Source organism: Rutidosis leptorrhynchoides, chromosome 5, assembly GCF_046630445.1.
Source record: "Rutidosis leptorrhynchoides isolate AG116_Rl617_1_P2 chromosome 5, CSIRO_AGI_Rlap_v1, whole genome shotgun sequence".
NCBI lineage: Eukaryota > Viridiplantae > Streptophyta > Magnoliopsida > Asterales > Asteraceae > Rutidosis > Rutidosis leptorrhynchoides.
Window position 1 is genome coordinate 234,995,759 of NC_092337.1, and position 7,304 is coordinate 235,003,062.

At 31.4% G+C, this 7,304-nt stretch overlaps 1 long non-coding RNA gene across 1 annotated transcript; it reads right to left on the reverse strand.

Annotated features, from left to right (window-relative positions):
• Positions 1–1,661: 1,661 nt before the first annotated feature.
• On the reverse strand, positions 1,662–4,405 carry LOC139850483 (uncharacterized). The gene is made up of 3 exons (XR_011760047.1): positions 4,077–4,405; positions 2,852–2,897; positions 1,662–2,005 (listed from the first exon to the last, which is right to left on the reverse strand). It is a non-coding gene; the product is annotated as an uncharacterized lncRNA (long non-coding RNA).
• Positions 4,406–7,304: the final 2,899 nt, after the last annotated feature.

Sequence of the window (7,304 nt, forward strand, 5' to 3'; positions counted from 1 at the left end):
TACTTAATTAACTAATTTGACCTAGTAAGACACCCAATAATAGTGTCCACGGATCGACCTCCCGGACTTTACCTTAGCTATATTATTACATGATAGGTATACTTGCCTTTTGTGTTTTAGTTTAATTTAGGTGATTTCCTGTAGTGAATAAATATAAAACTGATAGCCATTTCATACACACCCTCTAGAACACATCAGTGAATTACATATTTTGACAATTATTAGTGGTGTAACTGGATCTTTGGGATCATTAATCATGTGCATATTTTATTAAATTTAAATATATGAATATTTAATTTTGTAAATGATTTATAAAATAATAACTGATTATTATTTTAACTATCTGCTGCGTTAATCTGATTTAAAAATACACACGATTTTCCAACAACAAATTCGTTTGTAGTTGTTTACACGATGGAATATCAAAAACGTTGCTTTCCACATGCACACATCTGTATCTTTTTGAAATCTATGTGTAACTTTGAAATGGTTGAACTTGACAAGTAATGACCGTGCAACTACAAGGAAGAAGATGTGTTGATCTTGGAAATGGATGAATTGTTAGCGAGTTCTTTTCAGGTGGGGAAGACTGATGTGGAACCGATCTCGGTGAATGCTTGGAGGCTAAGCAATAGTTATAGTTATCTAGTTTATTTATTTTATTTATTAAGTTTATTTTTATTTACTTATTTAAATTATATGTTTTACGGAGTAATTAGTTTGGTAGGAGTCCTAATTTTAGTAGAAGTTCTGGAGGTTTCTTTTAGCGAATATATATATATATATACTCATATGTAACGTGAGTCAACCAACCTATCTTGTTTTGAATTAATTAAAAGCTATCAGTGAGTTTGTGTTTGCAACTCATGTTTACGTATCAGTAGATACATATTATTTAATTAATACACGTTTGTGTTTTAATTCTTGTTGTGAAGAGCGTTTGTCTTCCAACGGATCTCTGATCCTTATCACTTGGTATTCAGAGCAATCGATACAATCTATCATAATTCCAATTAGTTGGGTTTCTCCCACGTTTGGTATTTTGATAATCTATCCACCATATCTTAATTCTGATTAGTTGGTTTCTTTCACGTTTGGATTTTGATATCTATCTAAAAAAAAAAAACTGTTCATCGCTACTGTTCACCGTCAGAAACATGTCAGAAGTTACTGTTCATCGTTAGAAGTTACTGTTCATCCGTCGCAATTACTGTTCATCGCAAAAAAAACAAATTTTTTTTTCTTTTCTTGTTTCAATGGCCAGCGATAAGGACAATCAAAGTCACGATCTCGCTATCGCTCTCAAAGAACTCAAGAACACGCTAGATATAGTTAATAAATCCAACGAGCGTGCGAAATAACGATGGATTGAAGAAGAAAACCGAAGAGCTACTTATGGTGTACAACCTTGTATCGAGTCACAACAATATCATCAATATGAACTACCACAATACCACCAACACCCCATTTGTTTTTCTTTCCTTTGTTAAGTTTTTTATTTTGACACTATGAGTTTGGATTGTACTTTTTTAATTTGGTTGTTATGACTATTCGCTAAAATAGTCATGTTTTCTATTTTCTTCAACTTGATCAATTATGCTATGTTATCTACATTCTCATTATATAACATCCAAGTTTACGTTAAATAACATTTATCATCTATAAAATATCATTTAACAATTTTTCCTATACAATCCTGTGAAACCACGAGTCCTTCACTAGTTAGATACACTAAATATCCAACGATTTATGATCATTCTCGAAAATAATAAAAATAAACTACCCACCAAGTCATGAAACTTCTCATAATCTATCCATGTGTGTCACAGACCATCAGTCTTGAACTTATCAACTTTAGCTAGAAAAACACAACATGAATGACTAATGAGCGTGCTCACAAGCAACCTCGTACTCCCCATTATTTTTCTCGACTAAGGCCTCAGAAAAGGCTTTGACATCAGCATGACATGGCACGTTTTCCATTGTCAATTTTGATGTAAAAGACCTGCATTTATTATCGGTTATAAAAAGCAATTATAAGCAACAGAACCACTAACAGGCAGACTTACAGAATCAGGAATGGGTCAAAACGCATGAACTGACCCATTCATAACTAAATAGGTCAGAAAGCAGCTTTTATTTCAGGAAAAGTGCTTACCTTCCACAGTAGGTAACACCTTTGATTCCTCAAATTAGGTTTGAGAAATTAAAGAAAACTGCTAATTTGATAAAATCCCTTACAACAAAATACTGCTAATTTGACCTGCATGAGCTTCTTTATTCTATTGTATGGTTATCGAAAACCAACCACCACTCTAATTCCTAGATATACTTTAGTATACGAAAAAACCACCACCAAAGAAACCTATGGGGCTAACTTTTATTCATTAACTAAGGAAAGTTATAGAAAAGTTATCTTTCGTTGTTCTACATATTAGAAAAAAGTTTATACCTTGTACTTTATAAGAAGACTTTAATTGCTTAAATATGTAAATTGTCCCTAACATGAAAGAAAATCAGAGAGAAAAGAAAAGGCCCCTTCATCCCCTTATTTACAAACTACAGACAATCTCAAAGTTTCATCAATGAGATCATAGAATTACATTATATGCATATTCACATGGTAGATGTAATACCTAGTAAATATAAATCACTGGTTTTAGACAAATAAAATGGTATTATGAGGTATAAATATATCAACTTGGTGGGTTGAATTATCCACACCAACATAATATTTCCATGCTTATATTATTATCCCATCTCATGAGGAACATGGTAATATAGCTGACACATATCAATTATCGTCACAATCACACGATATAAATAACTACAAGCAGAGGTATGATGGTACCATTCTTTTATCTTTCGTGTCCATAACCATAATACTGATGTGTGACCTGCTACCACACAACAGAGACAACAACTAATTACTATGACACCAAATAAAATATAGTGTGAAGTTATAGTAAGAGGAATGTTAACATAACATAATTACAACCATCAAAAAAGAGGGATCAAGGATATCAAATTACATCATACACAACTGAAACTAAGGCCATTACCTTCATACCAGTGAATTTGTTCCATTTAAGGATTAGCATTATTAATACATTTTGATTCACGAGAACTTTAGGCGAAAGATATCGTACGTAATACAATAAAATAATAATAGAATTTTATGTTTTCACACAAGCATTCAAACAAACACTTAGTGTGCTATAAAAAGTTAGTATTCATCAAACACACAACGATTAAAAATCATTTTCCAAAACAAAACCGTTTCATTCACCAAAAACAAATTGACATTGGTAGATAAATGTTTCTATGGTAAGAACCAACCAAAAAAAAGTTTACAGATAAGGCACAATAGAGTTGTAATCACTTGCATCCATAAATTTGTTTGAAAATAAAAGGGACCAATGAGAACGCGACATGTGGCATGAAAATCACATGTGATTGGAAAAAAAAATTCGAAATTTTTTTTTTTGAAATTTTTTTTTTCGAAATTTTTTTTTTCGAAATTTTTTTTCGAAATTTTTTTTTTCGATTTTTTTTAAATCATATGTGATTATGCATGTCAATCACATGTGATTGTAAACCCAATCACATGTGATTATGCATGGCAAATCCAATCACATGTGATTGTGCAGGTAAATCACATGTGATTGTAAAAAAAAAAATTTAAAAAATTTTAAAAAAAAATTTCGAAAAAAAATAAAAAAAAATTTTCGAAAAAAAATTTTTGAATTTTTTTTTTCAATTACATGTGATTTTCGCGACAATGTCGCACTCTCATTGGTTCCTTGAATCTCAACTTAATTTATGAACTCTCCTCAGTCACAATAAACTAAAAACATACATTAGAAAATTTGATTTCAATAAACATATGGTCTGTGGATTCAAACATAATGCAAATACATAAAACATGTATATATCAGTCAATTCATTGTTTAACTTCACCGTGAACGTAGCTTCTGAACGCAAGAGTTAAAAAAAATCAAGAAACGAAAATCTAATTATAAAAAAAAAAAAAAAAAAAAAACACAATAAAAACCCTAATTCATTGAAAGACTTACCTTTATTTCCCTAATTAGAGCCTGCGAATAGGTCGTCCATATAATCATGCAGTGAACCATGAAACGTAATAATGATTGATTATCGGAATAAGGGCAAGAAATCAAATTAGGGTTTCGCAAACTCAATTGAAATTAGAATTGTGTTAGAGATCATGGGTTTGTTAGAAATCAATTATTCATCGTCACTTCCACATTAATCAATTATTCACTGGAAACAATTTGTTGATCACGGGTTTGTTAGAGATTGAGAGTTTCATGGTGAAGAAATTTGTGGATCGATTTTTGAATAAGCGTTCAATTTAGAATTAGGGATATTCTTGTAATCTGACTTTATGAGTGACGTTTTTGTTAGAAGGAAACGTATCAATTTTATTTAATGGCTAAGATCACAATTAACATTTGTATCAAAATAGTTTTCGAACACCCACTTCGCGTCGGGGGTTCGGTTTTCAATTCGCGTCGGGAGTTCGGTTTTCAATGTATTTTATTGCGTTTAGTTTTTAAAATTATTTCGTGGCTAACAATGATGTCGTTGAAGCGCAACTCGAGTCGAACTAAAAGGTATAATCCGTGAAAGATTTAAATGTTATTTTAAATTAACAATATACGTGCATCTCCACGTTTCGCTATGGAATTGTCGACTTTTAAAAATTTAACGCAAAATCAACGTGAATGAAAAGTACCTCAAATATTTAGCGTTTTTTAAAAAGCGTCCGTTTTGCGTATAGTTAGTGACATTGTGTTTCTAAAATTATTTCGAGTTTAACGATGGTGTCGGAAAAATTTAACTCGTTGCGAGTGAGAAGATATGACCCATTGAATATTTGTATGGAGTTTATTCACGATTTTTTATGAACCCCCCCCCCCCCCCCCCCCCCCCCCCCCCCGGGTCGATTTTAAAAAAGTAGGGAAAAGAAAAGAAAAGAAAGAGAAAGGACGAAAACGCCCTCTAGTTACTATTCATCATTTTTTTTTTCTATTTGATAGTATATAAATATAAATATCAAAGGGAGGAGGTTTTGAAACCTACGATATTTAAAAAGATAGTGATGTAATTAAAGTTTTGTAATAATATATAATAAAGAATAAAGATAAAGATAAAGATGATAATGATAATAATTAAGATGAGGGAATGTTAAAAAGTTTAATTAGACGTATTCTGTTAACTTATGTTAACAGAACTGTAAGGGTTAGGTTGATTAAACGAAGCTCCTTAACTTATATAACCCGTTAACTTATTTAAACTTATTTAGAAGTGTTTCAGTTAAAAGGCGTTAGACGTGTTTTTTGTAACTTATTAGACGTGTTCGTCATTTAGACGTGTTCCTGGCAAAACTTATTAGACGTGTTTCCAATTAGACGTGTTGTTTTTTCATTCAGACGTGTTCCAGGTAAAAGTTATTAGAGGTGTTGTTAATTAGACTTGTTCCTTAAAATACTTGTTAGACGTGTTGCCAATTAGAGGTGTTTCTAGTAAAAGTTTTTAGGAGTGGTTACCAATTAGAGGTGTTATACTTATTTAGACGTGTTACAGGTTTCTAATTGAACGTGTTGCTACTATTATTTAGACGTATTCCATGTTTTTTTTTGTAAAAACCTTAATTAGACGTGTTCCGTTTGATAAATTAGACGTGTTATGTAGTGAACACGTCTAAATGAAGGGCTCTAAATAAGTCGAAATGTAGTAGTGGATGGTGGATGGTGGGGTAAACTAGACAGTCTCCTGGGTTTTACTCGCGATGGTCGGTCCCGGTTGCGTCTCTCTGGTCGTTTGAAGAGCTGGGCCTTTCAGCTTTTTAGAGAGCGAGACATGTTTAACGAGTACATCAGAGGTATTAATATTTATAAGAGCTAGGCATGGACTTGTACTCACAATTATCTAATGAGTAGATAGCATAAGTATAACCTAGGGTTGTCACACGACTCAATAGTTTGGATGAGAATTACAAGGTTTCTTATTCTAGATTTAAGTTTATGTTTTATTATATTTTTGTGAGTACTTTTCTAGTTTTCTGCTTATAATAGAGTTGTTAAATATTTTTGTGTTGCATTTTTTTGGCTTATACCTACCTACTTAACTACCACTTAATATAATATAATATTGTGTGTGTGTGTGTGTGTGTGTGTTATCACATATATATAGCTAGGGATAGGTATATCTATTAAACTTGTATATTGTATATCTTTTATAAGTTTTATTTGATTTGATACTATCGGAGATGATTTCTATTTATTAAAATGTGTTGTGAACTTAAAGCTCTCCTTAATTGGTCCGGTTCCAATTAAGGATGTCACTGGTATCTTAAAGCCAAGGGTGATTCTTACTGTACGATAACTTACATGTCCCTGACACCGCACCCTTATTGAGTACAAGTGGCCTTGCCTTACGCTATCCGAATAAGATGGAGCCCCGTTTAGTTAAAGTTTTTCTTAACAATAATGTTTTAGTAAATTGTTTTAGAAAACATACGAACTATTTAAATATACTTAACGTCTTTTTGTAGTAAGTTCTTTGGTCTAGACGGTGGAAGAGAATCGAGTGCAATGTCTTCAACTGTTTAGTTATATATGTACACAACTAAAAGACCTCCTTTACAATCAAGCTGTTTGTCTCAACCGAAACGGTCAGCCAGTTCCTTCCGTAATTATATAAATATAATTACTTCAATCTCACCTGAGATGTTAACCAAGATAATTAACGCGTTTAATAATAATTTTGTCGTTTTAAATTTGAGTAAACGGTTAACCATACAAAGAGTTGGAAAGGATAATCGTGAACCAGAATTTTAGTTGATTAACGTTAAGTGTATAAAATAGTTTATGATAGTTTTATTAAGTTTATGGTTCATATTTTAGAAGATATATTAATATTAATGTTTTTATTATTTAATAGATATATATGTAATATTCAATAATGAATATTACAGGATAGTGTTTATAAATATACGATACCAATATATATTAATATATATTAATAATTATTACAACGACATATATAACATTTATATAATTATACAGTCTAGTTACCGCAATATAAAATAAACGTAGTAATAGAATAGCTTACAAGTGATTAAATACGATCCTTGCAATGCTTGTTATCACCGTGATTCACTTATGTATTATTCATAGACAAATATTGCATAAGACCCAGCTCCAACTCTTGCTCTAAGAAATATAGAAAACTTCTTAGGAGCTTACAAGACTCAGACTAATTTATACTAAACTAGC